We start from the raw sequence: 18,577 nt of genomic DNA on the forward strand, positions 1-18,577 counted from the left end.
AATAAGTTGGTTTCTTGTATGTAATCTGCATTTGGTAAATAAGTTTTAAAATAATATATATTATATCAAGTTCATCTTTATATGTAGTCTAGAAAAAAAAAACCTATTGAGGTGAGTGGAATGGTCAAGACGTAGGGGTTGGAGGTGTTGGGTGGCAATATACAATAAATATAAAATGTCATTTTATGAAGAAGAAAATATTATTTTTGAAAACTTTTATCCAACTAAATATGGAAGAAAAAATATATTTTCTACTAAACCCACTGTAAAAGGTAAATAGTCTGAATTTACGAAATTTGTCCATCTACTATTTTAAATTTGTTAATTATATCATGCATTATACTTTTGTGTCTATTCACGGCCTTGAAATTAACGAATTGTGGCATATTTACTCGAGAAAATGATCAAAATGGTCCTTTATGTATGAAAGTTGCTTTATGTTGATCCTTAATATATTTCATATGATCCATATGGTCCTTAATGTATATGAAAAGATGATCATTTTAGTCCTTTAACCCTAAAACTAATCAAGAAAAAAAAAGCATGATAGATTTAACAAATTTGCTTTCTTTCACCATCACCACCATAAACCCTTCTCCTCAACTTCTTTCTTTTGCCATTTGAGGTCATGCTCTATATCCTCATAAGAAAAATAATATACACTACACCTATTTCTCATCTCCATCTAAACAAAATTTTCAAAAGCTTCCATTATCATTCATAAAGAAGAATAAGAGAGCCAAAATCATTAAAACAAATGTAAACTAAGTAAATCAAATTAAAGACTCAATTTCTCCTTCCAGGAGATCACCATAAATTATCTCTTTTAAAATTGTAACTAGTTATTCTTTCTTGTCGAAGTGATTTATGGGGAGGATATAGCTTTCTTTTGTTTTATTCTTTTCAAAATTACTAATTTTTTCAAGCCATTTTTTAATTCTATTTTTAAAATTAAAGGGTAAAAATTGAACAGATAGATGTAGAAAATAAATATCTTACAAATATTCTTTTGAAATTTGAAGAAACTTTTCTGTGCATGAGAAGATTTTGGCAGCACAAGTTGTAGAAGAAATGAAAAAAAAAATGAAGGAGAAGAACTCTGCAAGAAAGATGGAGGAAGAAGGCTCCCAACTGTGGGACCCACAGTTAAGTTTAACATTTTTTATGTTTTCAGTTAATTTTTAGGGCTAAGGACCAAAATGATCCTCTTTTATAATATAGTAAGGACCATATGGATCATGTGAAATATATTAAGGATCAACATAAAGCAACCCTCATATATGAAGGACAATTTTGATCATTTTCTCTATTTACTCCCATCATTCATTGAGCTCTTGTGTGAATAAGTGGACTTCATGTGTCAAAATTATTTGGGAAAAAAGAGTCACTCTTTTAAATTTTGAGTTTTGACTCAAACTTTAATATTTTCTTTGATTTGATTTATTTGTTTTATTTGTTTTATTTTGAATTGACATGAGTTTTCTTTTTAAAAATATTTTTAAAATCTTATGGTCTTAAATAAAAATATGTATAGGACACACAAAATAATATTTGATTTAGTGATTTAAAATATGTTATATGGAGAATTGAAATTAGAGAGTTACCTATAAAAATGTTTTTATAAAACTGATTTAAAAAAATTAATTAATACACATGGAGTAAGAGGCAAAGTTCCTCACTTCAGGAGTGTATAGGAGTGTGTTTTTTTTGTCACTTCATTAATATTAAAATTAATCTAACCTGTCCAGATTTAAACATATTGAATTTGATTTATATTCATTTATAGATCATTTTTGGCGTGATCCAAGTTGTATATCTAGAATTTTGGCCAAACTTGAATTAGATCGATAGCCTAAATTATCTAACAAGAATATATACATAAAAATAAAAAAAATAAAAAATATTTTAGTTTTTATTTTATTAGTTGTGATAAATAAAAGAAAAGGAATTTAATAGTTTGATATCATATGAACAAAGTAAACTAAAAAAATAATCAGATGAAGAACAATTTTGAGTTGGCCATGACCTATTATTTTTAATAATTTGACACACTATTTTTTTTCCATCGGATGATTGACCCTAAGCAAAAATTTGAGGAATTAAATAGAATAAAATAATTTTATTCATATCTCTCAAATGAAAAAATAAAGATCCTTATGTCTAATATAAAGATCTGTAAAAAATATATAAAACTACACAAAACATATAAGTGATCTAGAAAATCAATTCATCCGTAAAAAAAAGAAAGACAAGTTCTAATCAAATTCATTTATTGATCAGATCTGTTTAATTTGTTTAAATGTGTCTCCATTTCCTTAAAAATAACTAGTGAAAAATTATTTTCTTGTATTTGTCCTTTCTTAAGAGCACTCGTCATTTTGTTTTCATTAATGACCCGAACTCACAACCTCAGACTTGAAAATGTGAGATGCTTAACTTCCGAGCAACTCCCTCTTGTCTTTATTCATATTACTTGATCAATCAAAACTTATTTGTTTTCCATACTTATTTCAAGCATGTTTCACCTAAATTACTTTGATTAGGAAAAAATATTCAAATTTAAAATTATGAGAACACTAAAGGGGAAAGAATACATATCATAAAAGAGTCATAAAACTAGAGTTAAGAAAACTAAAATTATGAAAACATAAAAAGGAGAAAACAATATTAAAAAAATTAATTAGGAATATAGTTTTCATTGAGAAACTCACATCATTTGAGCATTCCATGACTCCATGATTTTCTTTTCTAGAATAAGTCTCACTTGAACAAGAAAAGAAAAAAAAGACAAAACTTAATAAGAAGAGACTAGAAAATGAGAGTGAAAATAATTTGTGCAAAACTTAAATACAAGAGAAAACACAAAAAAATAAATAAATAAAGTTGACTTGAAAATAATGATAGCAAAGAGAGAAGATTACAACAAAGATTTTCTTTAAAATCAAAGAATTTCATTTATTAGTCAATTAATTCAAATTACACTTTTTTTCCTTTATATATTTCCATTTTATTTATTTTGTTTTTATGTCTTTAATTCATAAAGCCGTTGGAGAATTTTAATCAACAAAAGGATCTTGCATTGTGGTACTACAATTTTATTTCTACAAATTTCATTTATTTCTTAACTCAAAAGAGGAGAAGTTTTATTTAAAAAGTTGACTTAAAGCAATTTTTTTAACTTAAAAGACCAGAATTAATTTTAAAAAGCTGAATTGAAATCATTATTAACTCAAAAAAGGAGAATTAATTTTTAAGAAGTTGAATTAAAACAAAATCAAAAGTGAAATAAAAAAGTAATTTTTTTAACTATAAGATCCATTAGATCTTAAATTTTATTAGGAATATGGACAACCAGCTCACTTCATAAAACAAAATATTTACAACACAAAAGATATAGGAAAGTGGAAGGGCAAAATAGTAGCAAAAAAGAGAGTGGAACTTGTCTCAAATTCAGGCTTACTCCTTCCGTTCTTGTTCATCTCTCAAATGCCATTTTGATTCATCTTCAAGGGATAGGTATGCTCCTGATCTTGATCAATTGTTATTTTGAATTGGTGATTAGATCTGAACTTTATCGAGTAGTAAATCGATAGATCTAATCTCCCATTTTGATTCATCTGGTACCTTCTCAACCTAAAATCAGATAATCCTTACCCAAATATAGGTTTAAGTGGGTTGAATCCAACCAAGGGATTAATACCACCACCTATTTCTGAACTCGGGTAAATTTCACTAATTTTGTTGATTGTTGTAATGTCTGTTGTAGAGCTTGTGAATTATTTTCGACTTCATCTTCAATCATCTCTTTAGGTATGTTTACCCAATAGCACTCTATCTGATTTTCTTCATTATCGGACTGAGATTGCATATTTAACGCCTTTAACAAAGAGTGATCTTGCAATTCCTATAAGACTTGAATGCCATTACCTTCTTAGTGTTTTATACCACATGATACACCTCAAAGCTTTCACCAGGTGCATGGTATATTGACCAAACAAAGTTACTTCAGACTCTAGAGGCATTGAGATATAGTTTTAATCTAGCTTGCTTAAAATTTCACCATGAACCTGTAGATTAACGCACAATTTTAGTAACTTGTAACATTTGACAGTCTAATTCTCATATTTGGAATCTTCTGCTTGTGATTGGACCTCCTAGAAATTTGTAAATTCATAGTTACCTACAAAACAAAATAAAATACCAGGTTAGGAAAAAAAATCAGCAAGAATATTTCCCTCCCTTAAAGAGTGTTGTACTCTTACTGATAGTATTAGCCTATTAATGGAGTTGACTTCCAAAGCCACACTCCATGGTATATTCCAAACACCATTTAACATATGTACCAATGCCAACAAATTAGTTTCTACAATAATGTTGTTATATCCCTTCTCCCAAGAGTATTGCAAAGCCTCTCTAATAGCCACAACCTCAGCAACTAGATTAGTAGTGTCTGGTAATTTCGACCCTCTTGCAACAACTAGGTTTCCATTGCTATGTCTAATACAAAATACTGCAGCACTAAGACCTGAATTTCCTTTTGAAGCTCCATTAGTATTCACCTTCCACCAACCTTCAATAAGAGGATTCCACCTTACCCATCTGGATATAAAACAGGGCCTGAAACCATCTAGAAGTGCCACCATAAGAGGCCAAGTATTAGGGACATCCTTGTACCCAAATCTACATGTCATAAACTTTTGCACCTTGCTATTTGTATCCCAGATAACCAATAAGAGCCACCATGAACCAGTGTATTTCTTCTCTTCCATAAAAACCATAATACTATAATAGGAAGTGTTTGAATTACTATTGTTTGCCTAGCATATGTGAAGTATTTCCAGACTATGTTCACAATCTCCCTTTTTATAAATAAATTCTCTAAGGTTTCTCTACTAGGATCACTACAACAAGTGCATAATTGAGAAATATTGGGATTCCAATTAGCCATTACAGTAGCTACATGAACTCTATTTGACCATGCTCTCCACCCAAATAATGCAACCTTAAAAGGAAGACCCTTCCCCCAAATTTGCTTAAAGTACACATTTACATCCTCTCTTTTTTCTTAACAAATCCTAGACAACTTTCCAGTGCTTGTTTTTGTCCACCAAGGCTTGTCCCCTTGATCAGCCATCAAAATATGACTCATATGCAATCTAACCTGGTTAACCACATTCTCTGGTAAATGATGTTCCATATTAACATAAACCCAACCAGCTTCCTTCAAGAATTTATCAACATCTATCATTGGGTGACATGTGTGCACTTCTGTATGTTGAAGATATAAAGGACCTAGCATAGTCCAATTATCATAACAAACTGAAGAAGTACCCCCTTAGGTTCCCACCATAAGAATTGTTCAATACATTCTCTATTTTGCAACATATTCTTCCACACTTGAAAGCCCCCTTTCCATTGAACAAGTGTAGGACTCTGCTTCTTACAATACATGTTCCACATGAAATTTGCCCATAGGGTGTTTTGCGTTCTGAATCTCCACCAGAGCTTTGCATATATGGCTTTTGGGATATCAAACATGGACCTAAATCCTAAACCACCTTCTTGTTTAGGCAAGAAAACCTTCTCCCAAGCAGCTCAATGCTTACTCCTTCCTGAGACTTTATTACTCCAAAAGAATTTAGCAAAAATTCTATGAAGATCCTTTAAGATAAAATTAGGAGGAACTATAGTAGAAAGCACATGAATGGAATACTTTGTAACACATTGGTTATCAATGCCTCTTTACCTCCATATATTAGCATATTTCCTTTCCAAGCTTGCAACTTGGCCTTCACTTTTTGAATTAGCTTTGCATAGTGCTTTTTTCTTTTCCTTGAATGAGTAATAGGACAACCTAGGTATTTAAAAGAAAAAAGACCCATTTTATACCTGTACAATCTTCCACTAGTTGTTTAACTTCAGTTGTAGCTTCTGATGAAGATAAACTGAACTTTTATCCTTATTTACTTTCTTTTCAGATTGACTCTCATAATCCTGCAAAATTGACACTATTTTCTTCAAGGAATATGCATTAGCTGATGGAAAAATAATAGTGTCATCTGCATAATATAAGCAAGATGATTTAGATTAGTGCTCTATTTTGGTAATCCATAGCCTACATATTGATCATCCTCAAATAAAGCGTTTAAAGCCCTAGTCAAAACTTCAGATGAAAATACGAAAAGAGTAGGTGATAAAGGATCACCCTGTTTTACACCTCTAGTAGAGTAAAAGAAACCATGAGGTTGACCATTAATCAACACTGAATATCAGTTATTAGCAAGTAGTCTCCAAATCAAATCTATAAATCTCTCTGAACAACCCATCTTTCTCAACACTTTCATAAGAAAAAACCAAGAGACTGTATCATATGCCTTAGACATATCCAACTTAATGACCACATTAGCAGACTTACCCCTCTTTCTGATATCAGTAACTATCTTTCATGTCATCAAAATATTTTCTATGATACTCCTCCCTTTAACAAAACCAGATTGATTATACAAAATCAATTTAGGTAGTAATACCTCAAGCCTATCATGCACAACCCTGGAGATGATTTTGTTGATAAAATGGCTTAAACTAATTGTCCTTAAGTCAGAAAAAAATTGAATAATCTCTTTCTTGTGCAAAAAGACCAAATTAGTATGAGTAAAGTGTATTACCATTGAGAAAATATTGAACCAACCTTAGGATATCATTACCTAAAATCTCCCAACATGACTGGTAAAATCTATCGGTTAAACCATCTGGCCCACTTGCACTATCCCCATTTAGGTTGAACATTTCTCTCTTGACTTCTTCTATATAAGGTTGTTTGCACGAGGCATCATTTTCTGCTTTATTTATAAGAGAGGGGATATTTCTCAACAAAGAGAAATCAGTAGCATCCCTCTCTTGTAAAAACTGACTTTGAAAAAAAATGTACAACCATCTCTGCAATTTCACCTGCCTCTTCTAATCATGTACCGTGAGCATCTTGAATTCTTTGCAGTTGTAGCTTTCTTCTCCTAACCTTCACAATACTGTGAAAGAACTTAGTATTTTTGTCTCCACTATCAAACCAATCATACCTAGCCTTTTGTTGCCAAAATATCTCTTCAAAATGCAAGTATTTCTTATATTCAGTCTGTGCTCTGTGTAGCACTTTCCTGTTCTCAGCATTTGGGAATTCTTCAAATAACTTGTTTTTAATCTTAACAATATCCTCCCTGATAATAAGCTACTTAAAAATGTCTCCATATGTTTCTCTGCTCCATTTTGTTAATGTTGCTTTGACTCTATTGATATTATCTCTAAAGTCAAAATAGGGATTTTGGGACTCATTAACAAACCAATTTTGTCTAACTACCTCCAAGAAATTTGGATTATCAACCTAGAACTTAAGAAATCTAAAAGGTTTCCTATTACTAATCTCTCCAACCTTGCAAGACAGAAACATAGGGGCATGATCTGATCCTGTCCTTGCTAAGTGCTCCACCTCCATATGGGTAAACCTTTCTTGCATCTCTTGATTCATTAGGATTCTGTCCAATCTTTCAAAAATGTAGTTATGTCCATCCCTTCCATTCCACCAAGTTAAAGGTCTTCCCTTAAATTGGATTTATGTAAGATCACAAGATGAAATGCAATTATCAAAATCCTCATGTTCAAGATCATGAATTGGTAGACCACCAATTTTTTCTTCAACATTCAATACCACATTAAAATCACCCCATACTAGCCAAGGATTAGTCATTGATGATGCCACCTCAAATATGCAATACCAATCTTTCTTCATTGGTACATTTGTCATAGACTAGTGCTACAAAGAAAATATGTGAGGTTAGCTGATTGTGAAGCTTAACGGTAATTGATTGATCTGAGCTCTTTACAACAGTAGCATGAAGCCCATTATTTGCAAAGAACTAAATTTTGCTATTTGAATTGGGAGTAACAAATGACATGCTCAATCGTCTCTTATACATGTTGATATGGTGGTTATGCAACATCTTTACTCTTTGAAAAGCTTGTTGGGATCTGAAAGATCTAATATTCCATATAAGAGCATTCATTGTTTATTAGGACCTGTTTTGACCCTTTTAGGGTGAACTCTGATAGGTACATTTTATCACCATTCCCTTGTTTTTTCCCTTTTCTTGCACTGTTTAACCGTCTTGGTGATAGGTCTGCCTCAAGTTGAACAAACCAGAATTCATCAATATTGTCCTCCTCCATTAAACCTTTAGCAATTAGTGTACCATGTGATCCATTGTTACAACTGTTTTCTACATCGAAATTATAAGAAATAATGGTATGTCACATTCTATTAGGGGATTCCATTTGAATCAACTGACTATCATCCAATTGAACCACCCTTGGAACCTCAATTATTGCCTGTGAGAGACATGTCTTGAGATTTTTCTTTCCATTCACATCCACATCCCCTGCCTGCACTCTTTCAACTAACATTGAAACTTGGTTATCTAACTGTTGATTATTGACTTGAATTGCAGGACTGCTCATGGCTACTGGTAAAACAACAACTTGTTGGTGTGGTAGTGCTATAATTACTTTTGATACATTATCTTCTGTAATCACCTCCCCTTCATTCTTATTCTCTTCAATATTATCTAACACTGGGCTATACAGGGTTACTGAATTAATAGTAATGGATAGATCATCTTCACTGTTAGCACTACATTGATACTCCACACTCCCGAAAATGGTACTCTTCTGATTAATCAATTCATTTTCCCCTTCAGCCTTTTTTGCTCTCTCTTTATCCGAATGTGTAACTACACTTTGCAGGGTATCTAAAGGTTTTTCAAGACTCTGAATCCTCGGTTGTTCACTTATTGAGTTGGCATCCTTCCTTTGTGTAGGAAGTTCTTGCTTCCCAAAAGTTTGTAACACCCATTCCTTTCTAGACTTCACATGCTTACTCGGTTGATCAGTTATATCCTCATGCTAACTTGTTGATTCTTGATTCTCATCATTGTTTGATCTGATTGCTTGTGGATCATCCAACAAAGCTGCAAACCTGTTAGTATTTTGAATAGAAGTATCAACTACTTGTTTGTTGGCTTTACACCCAACCACCTTCCACGCTCTTGGATAGCCTATTACTTTTTCACTAGACAAGATTTTAACTTTTCCTTTTTGAAGCTGTTGAAATTGTTGATGCATTCTAGGTTGTTGTTGAGCTCCAGTCTTCTCCACTCAGAGGTGAACCTACATGTTCTCGTGAGGGTGCACGTGCACCTGTTAACTTAGGAAAAATCAGGTATATATATGTATATTTTCATTATTCGAGTCTACATCATGGACATGGCCGACAGTCAAGAACCATTGTTGGTCCCCAAGCGAACACTCATCCTGGCTGACTACAAGTGGAAGACTAACTCAAACATATATAAGCTTAAAACTGAATTAAATTCATTAAACTCAAATACTCAACTTTAAAAAGTCTGAACAATACTTAACATATATACTCAGAGTTTGTAAAACAACTCAAAAGAAAGTAAATACAGAAAACTCCTCAACTTTGTCTATTTATGAAGCCTCTACTATTACAGAAGGATATTGGGACAAGACCCACGACATCTCAAAACTACTAAATGAAGGTAAAGGTAAAGTCCTTCGGAATACAAGAAAGCTCACCACAACTGACTGGAATACCACATGACCTCAACGAAATGCATATTGATGATCCTGAATACCTATATCTGCATCATGAAATGATGCAGGCCAAATGACGTCAGTACACGGAATGTACGAGCATGTAAGGAGAACTCTGCAACATAAGTATAAGCTCGATTTAATAAAAGGGAAGACATACTTACCTCGTCTCTACTCAATATGACTCAAGAATACACAACTTAACTCATGGATACTCAACTCAAGTCAAGTTAACTCAGGATACTCAACTCAACTTAGGATACTGTACTGAACTCAGGGTACTCAACTTTACTCAAGATACTCAACTCAAACTCAAGGAATAATCAACTCAAAATAAAAGCAACAATAAATGATGATATATACATGAGACTTTTAAAACAATAGATAATAACTCAAATGTATATGAAAATACAATAATAAACTCATTACTCTTATTTGGGATATTCTCTAACCGACAACCATCACTATGAGAAATGTGATGATACAACATCTCGCCCACGCTGCCAGAACTTTCCTATACCTTGCCGGAGTATAGGACATCCTCAACTAAGTGGATCCACTAAGTTATGCTTAAAAATCAATAAGGAATCATCTAAAACTTATGACCCTTTACCCATGTTGGCAGACATGGTTTATGAGGATTTTGAGTTGTTAGAACTAATCCTTATATCGATGCTCAATACTAGTCCCAATAATATATACTCATGCTCATATATTTAAAAACATAGCTCTTCCTCTGGTGTGAGATAATTGCTCAAACTACCCTCTTAAAAGAGGTAACTGCTCTTGAATTATCTTTTAAACTCAAAACTCATTTAGAAATCTTAGTTTCTCTTTTATCAATGCAAAAATTGATGCCTTTGGGAATACATAGTCCCCTTATACTCTTACTCTACTCATACTTGAAAACTCTTTCTCAAAAACATATCAAGATCATATTATAATATGATCATTGATTACTCGGGAAGTCATACTGCATAAACTTTGATGATACATCTCGATACCATACTGCTCATACATTGATGGCATAGTCGATTGTCATACTAATCATGTTTTAGAAATATCTTTTCTCAAAATTCATCTTTACTTTCTCAAAAACGCTATGTAAGATTCAAGTGTTGGGTTTAAAAAGTTTCTCAAGATTTATAACTCAATTCATATGGTTCATGCGGAATTATGGACATGAATGACTCAACTCAAGGATTTTAATAGCAATATGAAACTCAATACGCAGAACTCAAGACTCAAGAACACAAGGACTCACGAACTCGGAAATCATAACTCAATGATATTACTCCTCTCAAACATACTCAATTTATGGAGTTCATGCGGAATTATGGGCATGAACGATTCGGCTTAAGGATCTCAATAATAGTGTAAACTCATGAATACACTCTTCTCATTGTGATACTCATTTACTCAAGTCTTGAAACATATTATAAATAATAATAGAAGACTTCTCAAAAAGACTCAAAGGGACTTTTTCGAACTTTACTCTTAACTCAACCTTGAATTTCAATTATGAATTCAAGGATCATGATCATGATTTTGATATATAGGATTTCTCAATCATTAGATGTAGTTTGGATTGTAAAAATCAGGAAGAGAGAGAAGACACGTTTTAAAAGAATTCAGACGGGACGAACGACAGAAGAAGAACAGGGGAAGGCAACCCTGGCGCATGGCCACAACCCCTAATCTTCAAAACACCATTTCTGGTGCAGTGTAGGCATGGCGCGCCAGCCCCCCTGGCGCATCTTTGGTGCGTCGCGCCACCCCTCCCCTAGAAAATTCTGACGAATTTTTCTTCTCGATTTTTGGTCCTAATTCATCTAGAATCAATGGATTTCTTCCAAACTTCCTTAGATTCGTAAACCCAACATAAGTGAATGAATTCCTATTCAACTTTTCTCAAAAACAACCCTCAAACTCATAACCCTCACCTAAAGAAGTCATTAAACTCCAATAATAAAGATTGAAGAACGAAACTTCAAGAAAACTTATCAAGAACTCATTACACCAAATCTCATGGACGAATTCAATAAGGAAAATCATGATTGGTGTGAGGGAGAACTAACCCATCACTATGAAAGCTTACATACCTCGAAAGAGTTAAACTCTTGGCGAAATCCTCAAAGCTTGCAAGAATCTTGAATGCTCTTCTTTTCTCCTCTTGAACTCCTCTCAAAAACCCTAAGCGTGTTTAAGAATGACTAAAACTTATTCCAATCAGTTTAGACTCCTAAAATATTAACAAAAAACGAGTTAGGTTAGTGGGGGTAAGGAAAAGACCAAAATACCCCTCCTTAAAATGGATGGATTGACTTAATTAGACAAGCTGCACTCAAACATGCATATCTCCTTCATCCGAACTCAGAATTTAGCAAACTCGGCACCTCTGGAAAGAGGACTCAGAGATCTTCGATTTGATTGCTCATGGGCCACCTAAATCTTTATGTGCTGAAAGTTATGGTCGTTTGAAGTTGACCAAGAAATAATCTCATAGAGGAATTTGATTTGACGGAAAATTTCCAACTCAACTTTATGCTATGAAGTTTAGCAACCTTAACATCTAAGAAAATATCGAATCACTCGGAAAAAAACTTATTTACCATAAAGAATGACTCGAGTCTCAACTTAGAAATTTTTGGGACGTTATAATATCTCCCTCTTGGGATCATTCATCCTCGAATGACGGCTGAACAAAGAATGGAAAGGGGTTACTCATTCTATACTCAAGCCTAACTCAAAATCACCAAGTACTTAACATAAGGTGATTATTCTTGATCTAGATCACAAGATTTGTGTTCTATAACTTTGTAGAAAATCTCATCCCAAGAACACTACATTCAAGCCTAGAACCTTAACCACTCCATGGACTCCTACTAACCACTTCTGATAAGAATTCCTAATCCTCTCATATCTCTATCAAAAGAACTTTCATGAATTATTACTAGGAATTTGACTTATTACTTATCGTAAAACCTTCTCTCATTCTCCTTTCACATTCAAAACCTTAGATAGAATAAACACACCATCACTATCACAATAAAAAGCAACAATCTTCTTCTCTATCATCACACCGCTACTATCAACAATCCGACTCTCAAAAATAAAAGGGTAACTGAAGGAGCTTTAGGGTGAAAGGTCATAAGCATGATTCATTCGATATTTCTGATATAAGAATATGCATGGCATAACATTATGTTGCTAGCTATGTAGAGTAAATCATGAATTTGCAAGACTGGACATACTATGAGACATGAATGCTTATATGAATAGATATCATGAGATTGATACCCATAACTTCATGGATTAAGCTTGAGATTAATGGGCTAAAGTCCTTGCCCCTCATTTTGGAAACTAAGCATATATGTGAATCTCTCTGAAGTTTATGAGCATAGGTCATAAACACAATTCTGATATAAGAAACATCATTATGATGTTGTAATGACTGAACTTTGAGGAATACACTAGAGTATGAATGGATTGATATACCTCCTTAACTCTTTCTGAAGACATAACTATCTCATTCTCAACACTTGACTTGATTTCTCATCTTATCATCTCCTCCTTGGGTCTGAAGCTAACACTTGAAGGTTATGGATCTATTACTCAGGAAAGGCTTATCTTAGGCCTACTGAACTCTCCATAAACAGGTACTAAGACTCCTTCAATTCCTAGGGAGGACCTCTTTCGAAGATGCTTCTCTTACCTTCTTCTCATTGTCTTATAAGGATACCTCATCTAACTCTTTAAGGGAAAAACATTGCTTATATCAGCCTATTCCACATTGACAACTCAATTATATTATCTAGGCACACATGGAAAATCATTAACTTAATTGGAACCTCATCTGATTACATACCATCTCGGTACACCTCTTAATGCTCTTGTTACTCCTATGACTTAGCCATACTTCACTGCCCTTATCTAAAAGTTAGGGTCTCTCCCTTGTACCATTCATATTTATTGCAGCTAACATATCAATTTCTCCCCTCTCTATGTCAAGTCTACCAGATCAGATCTCGAGACCAACGTCATCACCCTCATGTTGCCATTTTTTTTATCATGACACTCATCTCAAATTCAAGCTTATTTTTTACTACTAAACCCAAATATTAATATGATTTTTCGCTTACTACACTAACTTACAACTACCATATAAATGTTAAGAAACACTCGCCCACTAACACCTCATGACCAGTAGTCAATTTTTATCTCTCAGTCTACTTATTTACAGATTACCTCCACCTTCTACTTCAAAACTAAAATACTATTTACTCTTTTACTATACATCATTACTTAATTAGTTCTATAACCCTTTGAATATTAGGGGTTCTCCCTTAAAAATCATAAGCCCATCGTAGATCTCTCACCTCATGAATACTCTTACTCTTCTAATCAACACCTACACTTAGTCGTTACTAACATAATGGAACCTCATCATAAAATCCTTTCTAGTTCAAGCATACTCTAACTCATCCTAGTTTGCAACTCATACTCTACCTCATATCATGAGATCTTCACAGCTTATCACTCCTTAGTTTACCCATAAGGGAAAACTCTTTATTAATAACTTACTAGGTGCATGACTATAATAACATAGCTTGCCTCATCACTATCTCCCTTTATTAGATAACTTAACCTCTGCATACCTTCCTCTAACTTTGGGTACTTTCATTACTACTGCTCATAATTTTGTAACTTATACTACCTTTCTGAGTGAAAATGCTACCAAAGTTCTAAACATACTTCCTCTTAAGGATCTCATCTGAAACAAGGTTTAGGGAAAAGAGTAGAACTCACTTTTAGCTCAAACGCACGATTCACATGAATATGAGTGCATCTTTTCGAATCTCAACAGTTAAACTCACTCATAGGCTTCTCTCAAGCCCCTCTGCAGTCTCATGACTTCCTCAAGACTTTTGTTGAGAGAAACTCATCTATAAAGAATTGACTATGCTTTTCAACTACCTCTAGTATGAGGGGTAGTCGAATGAATTTGAAAAATGCACGAGTTTGAATAAACTCCTTATGACACAACTATAGTGCACGATATAGAGTATGAAAGAAGGGTAACTTTTCTTAAATGTCTGCAATCCCTCATTTATAGAAGTGGAGCCCTCACAACCATAAACAAGAACCTACCGACACAACTTCATAAACACCCTAGGATACTTTAACTCTGTGCTCTAATACCAAGTTTATCATGATCCGAGTCTGCACCCTAGACGTGGCCGACAATCAAGAGCCATGGCTGGTCCCCAAGCGAACCCCTCATCCTGGCTGACTACAAGCGGAAGACTAACTCAAGCATACATAAGCTTAAAACTGAATTAAATTCATTAAACTCAAATACTCAACTTTAAAAAGTCTGAACAATACTCAACATATATACTCAGAGTTTGTAAAATAACTCAAAAGAAAGTAAATACAGAAAACTCCTTAAATCTGTCTATCTATGAAACCTGTACTATTATATAAGGATATCGGGACAAGACCCACGACATCTCAAAACTGCTAACTGAAGGTAAAGATGAAGTCCTCCGGAATACAAAAAGGCTCACCACAGCTGACTGGAATACCACATGACCTCAACGAAATGAATGTTAATGATCCTGAATACTTGTATGTGCATTATAAAATGACGCAGGACAAATGGCGTCAGTATATGGAATGTACGAGCATGTAAGGGAAACTTTGCAACATAAGTATAAACTCAATCTAATAAAAGGGAAGAGATACTTACCTCGTCTCAACTCAATATGACTCAAGAATACTCAACTCAACTCAAGGATACTCAACTTAACTCAAGGATACTCAACTCAAATTAGGATACTCAACTCAACTTAAGGATACTCAACTCAAATCAGGATACTCAACTTAACTCAGGGTACTCAACTCAAAATAAAAGCAACAATAAAAGATGCTATATACATAAAACTTTTAAACCAGTAGATAATAACTCAAATATATATATGAAAATAAAATAATAAACTCATTACTCTTATTTGGGAGATTCTCTAACCGACAACCATCACTATGAGCATCGTGATGATACAACGTCTCGCCCACACTACCAGAACTATCCTATACCTTACCGGAGTATAGGACATCCTCAACTTAGTGGATCCACTAAAATATGCTTAAAAACAATAAGGAATCATCTTAAAAGTATAACCGTTTACCCATGTTGGCAGACATGTTTTATGAGGATTTTGAGTTGTCTGAACTCATCCCCATATCAGTGCTATATACTACTCCCAATAATAAATACTCATGCTCATATGTTTAAAAACATAATTCTTCCTCTGATTTGAGATAATTGCTCAAACTACCCTCTTAAAAGAGGTAACTGCTCTTGAATTAACTTTGGAACTCAGAACTCATTTAGAAATCTTAGTTTCTCTTTTATCAATGCAAAAATTGATGCCTCTCAGAATACATAGTCTCTTTATACTCTTACTCGACCGATACTTGAAAACTCTTTCTTAAAAACATATCAAAATCATATTATAATATGATCATTGATGACTCGGAAAGTCATACTACATAAACATTGATGGTATATCTAGATACCATACTGCCCATACATTGATGGCATACTCGATTGTCATACTAATCATGTTTTAGAAAACTCTTTTCTCAAAACTCATCTTTTCTTTCTCAAAAACACAGTCTAAGACATAAGTGTTGGCTTTAAAAAGCTTCTCAAGATTTATAACTCAATTCATAGGGTTCATGCGGAATTATAGACATGAACCACTCAACTAAGGGATCTTAATAGGGTTCAGTACTCAAGACTCAAGAACTCAAGGACTCTGGAATTCGGAACTCATAACTCAATAATATTACTCCTCTCAAAGATACTCAATTTATGGAGTTCATGCGGAATTATTGGAATGAACGACTCGACTCAAGGATCTAAATAATAATGTAGACTCATGAATACACTCTTCTCATTCTCATACTCATTTACTCAAGTCTTGAAACAAATTATAAAAATGATAGAAGACTTCTCGACAAGACTCAAAGGGACTTTCTCGAACTTTTCTCTTAATTCAACCTTGAATTTGAATTATGAATTCAAGGATCATGATTATGATATATAGGATTTCTCAATGATTAGATGTAGTTTGGATAGTTAAAATCAGGAAGAGAGTGAAGATACATTTTAAAAGAACTTAGACGGGAGGAACGACAGAAGAAGAACGGGGGCAGGCGACCCTGGCGCAGGGGGCCAACCCCTAAACTTCAGAACACTATTTCTGGCGCACTGCAGGTGTGGCATGCCAGCCCCACTGGCACATCTATGGCGCGTCGCACCACTGAAAATTCTAACGAATTTTTCTTCTCGATTTTTGTTCCTAATACACCTAGATTCAATGGATTTCTTCCAAACTTCCTTATATTTGTAAACCCAACATAAACACACAAATTCGTTTTCAACTTTTCTCAAGAACAACCCTCAAACTCATGACCCTCACCTCAAGAACTCATCAAAATCCAATAATAAAGATGGAAGAACGAAACTTCAACTCATCAAGAACTCATTACATGAAATCTCATGGACGAATTCAATAAGGAAACTAATGATTGGCGTGAGGGTGAACTAACCCATCACTATGAAAGCTTATATATCTCGAAAGAATTAAGTTCTTGGCGAAATCCTCAAAGCTTGCAGGAATCTTGAACGTCTTTTTTTCTTCTCTTAAACTCCTTTCAAAAACCCTAAGCGTGTTTAGGAATGACTAATACTGATTCCAATCAGTTTAGACCCCTAAAAGATTAACAAAAATGATCTAGGATGCTGGGGGTAAGGAAAACAGAAAAATACCACTCCTTAAAATTGATGGATTGTCGTAATTAGATAGGCTGCACTGAAACAGGCATATCTTCTTTATCCAAACTCCGAATTTAGCAAACATGGCGGCGTTGAGAAGAGGACTCAGAGATCCTCAATTTGATATCTCATGGGCCACCTAACTCTTTATGTGCTGAAAGTTATGGTCGTATGAAGTTGACCAAGGAATAATCTCACAGAGGAATTCGATTGGAAGGAAAATTTCCAACTCAACTTTATTCTATGAAGTTTTAGTGACTTTAACATCTAAGAAAATTTTGAATCACTCGAAAAAAAACTTATTCACCATAAAGAATGACTCGAGTCTCAACTTAAAGTTTTTGGGATGTTACACACACGCGCGCACACACACACACATATATATATATATTGTCATATATTTATGAGTCAACTAGTGACACAAAGAGCGTTCGGGCTAGATGGTTAAAGTGTTGCACACCTTTAAGGCGTGGTCACTGGTTTCGAATCCCATTTGCTACTTTTATTTTTTCTTTTTTTATCTGTGAAGCTTAAAAATATCAAATAAAATAAAGAGATGACTAGTTTTGAACTTGCGACCTCATGATGCAAAGTGAAGTTCAAAACCACCACTCAACAAAGCAAACTTTATCTAGTAAAGTCATTAAAGTAATATTTATACGTTAGTATATATATTAGTTTTTATATTTTTAAAATTAATAAAATTATCATATGAATCGACATTGGGTGACATGCTTTAACTAATGTTCATTAGCCATTGGTGGTGCACCCATCGTCTTTAAATTCTAGGTTTGCCTCTGCCTCCACTATCTTTCCTGTATCTACCACGCCAACCTTCTGTTTATTGTGAATTTTACACTCCTGTGTGGTATGCCCTTGCATTTTACATTCATCAAAATAAAATGGAATATAGTCATAACTGATGTATATCTTCTCCAACGTTACTTCCACAAAAGATTCATTTTCAATATTCATTGAAATTGATTTGGGAAAGTCACCTTTTAGATCAACCAAGACTTTTTCCCTAGCACAACTTGGTCTAATTTTATTTATAGTGGCTAGATCAAGTTG

The 18,577-nt window shown here is 33.8% G+C and overlaps 1 long non-coding RNA gene across 1 annotated transcript; it reads left to right on the forward strand.

Annotated features, from left to right (window-relative positions):
• Positions 1-3,354: 3,354 nt before the first annotated feature.
• Positions 3,355-9,146, forward strand: LOC102588448 (uncharacterized). The gene is made up of 4 exons (XR_367185.2): positions 3,355-3,516; positions 8,496-8,537; positions 8,632-8,707; positions 8,791-9,146. It is a non-coding gene; the product is annotated as an uncharacterized lncRNA (long non-coding RNA).
• The last annotated feature ends 9,431 nt before the right edge of the window (positions 9,147-18,577 follow it).

Source organism: Solanum tuberosum, unplaced genomic scaffold (genome assembly GCF_000226075.1).
Source record: "Solanum tuberosum cultivar DM 1-3 516 R44 unplaced genomic scaffold, SolTub_3.0 scf00074, whole genome shotgun sequence".
Lineage (NCBI taxonomy): Eukaryota > Viridiplantae > Streptophyta > Magnoliopsida > Solanales > Solanaceae > Solanum > Solanum tuberosum.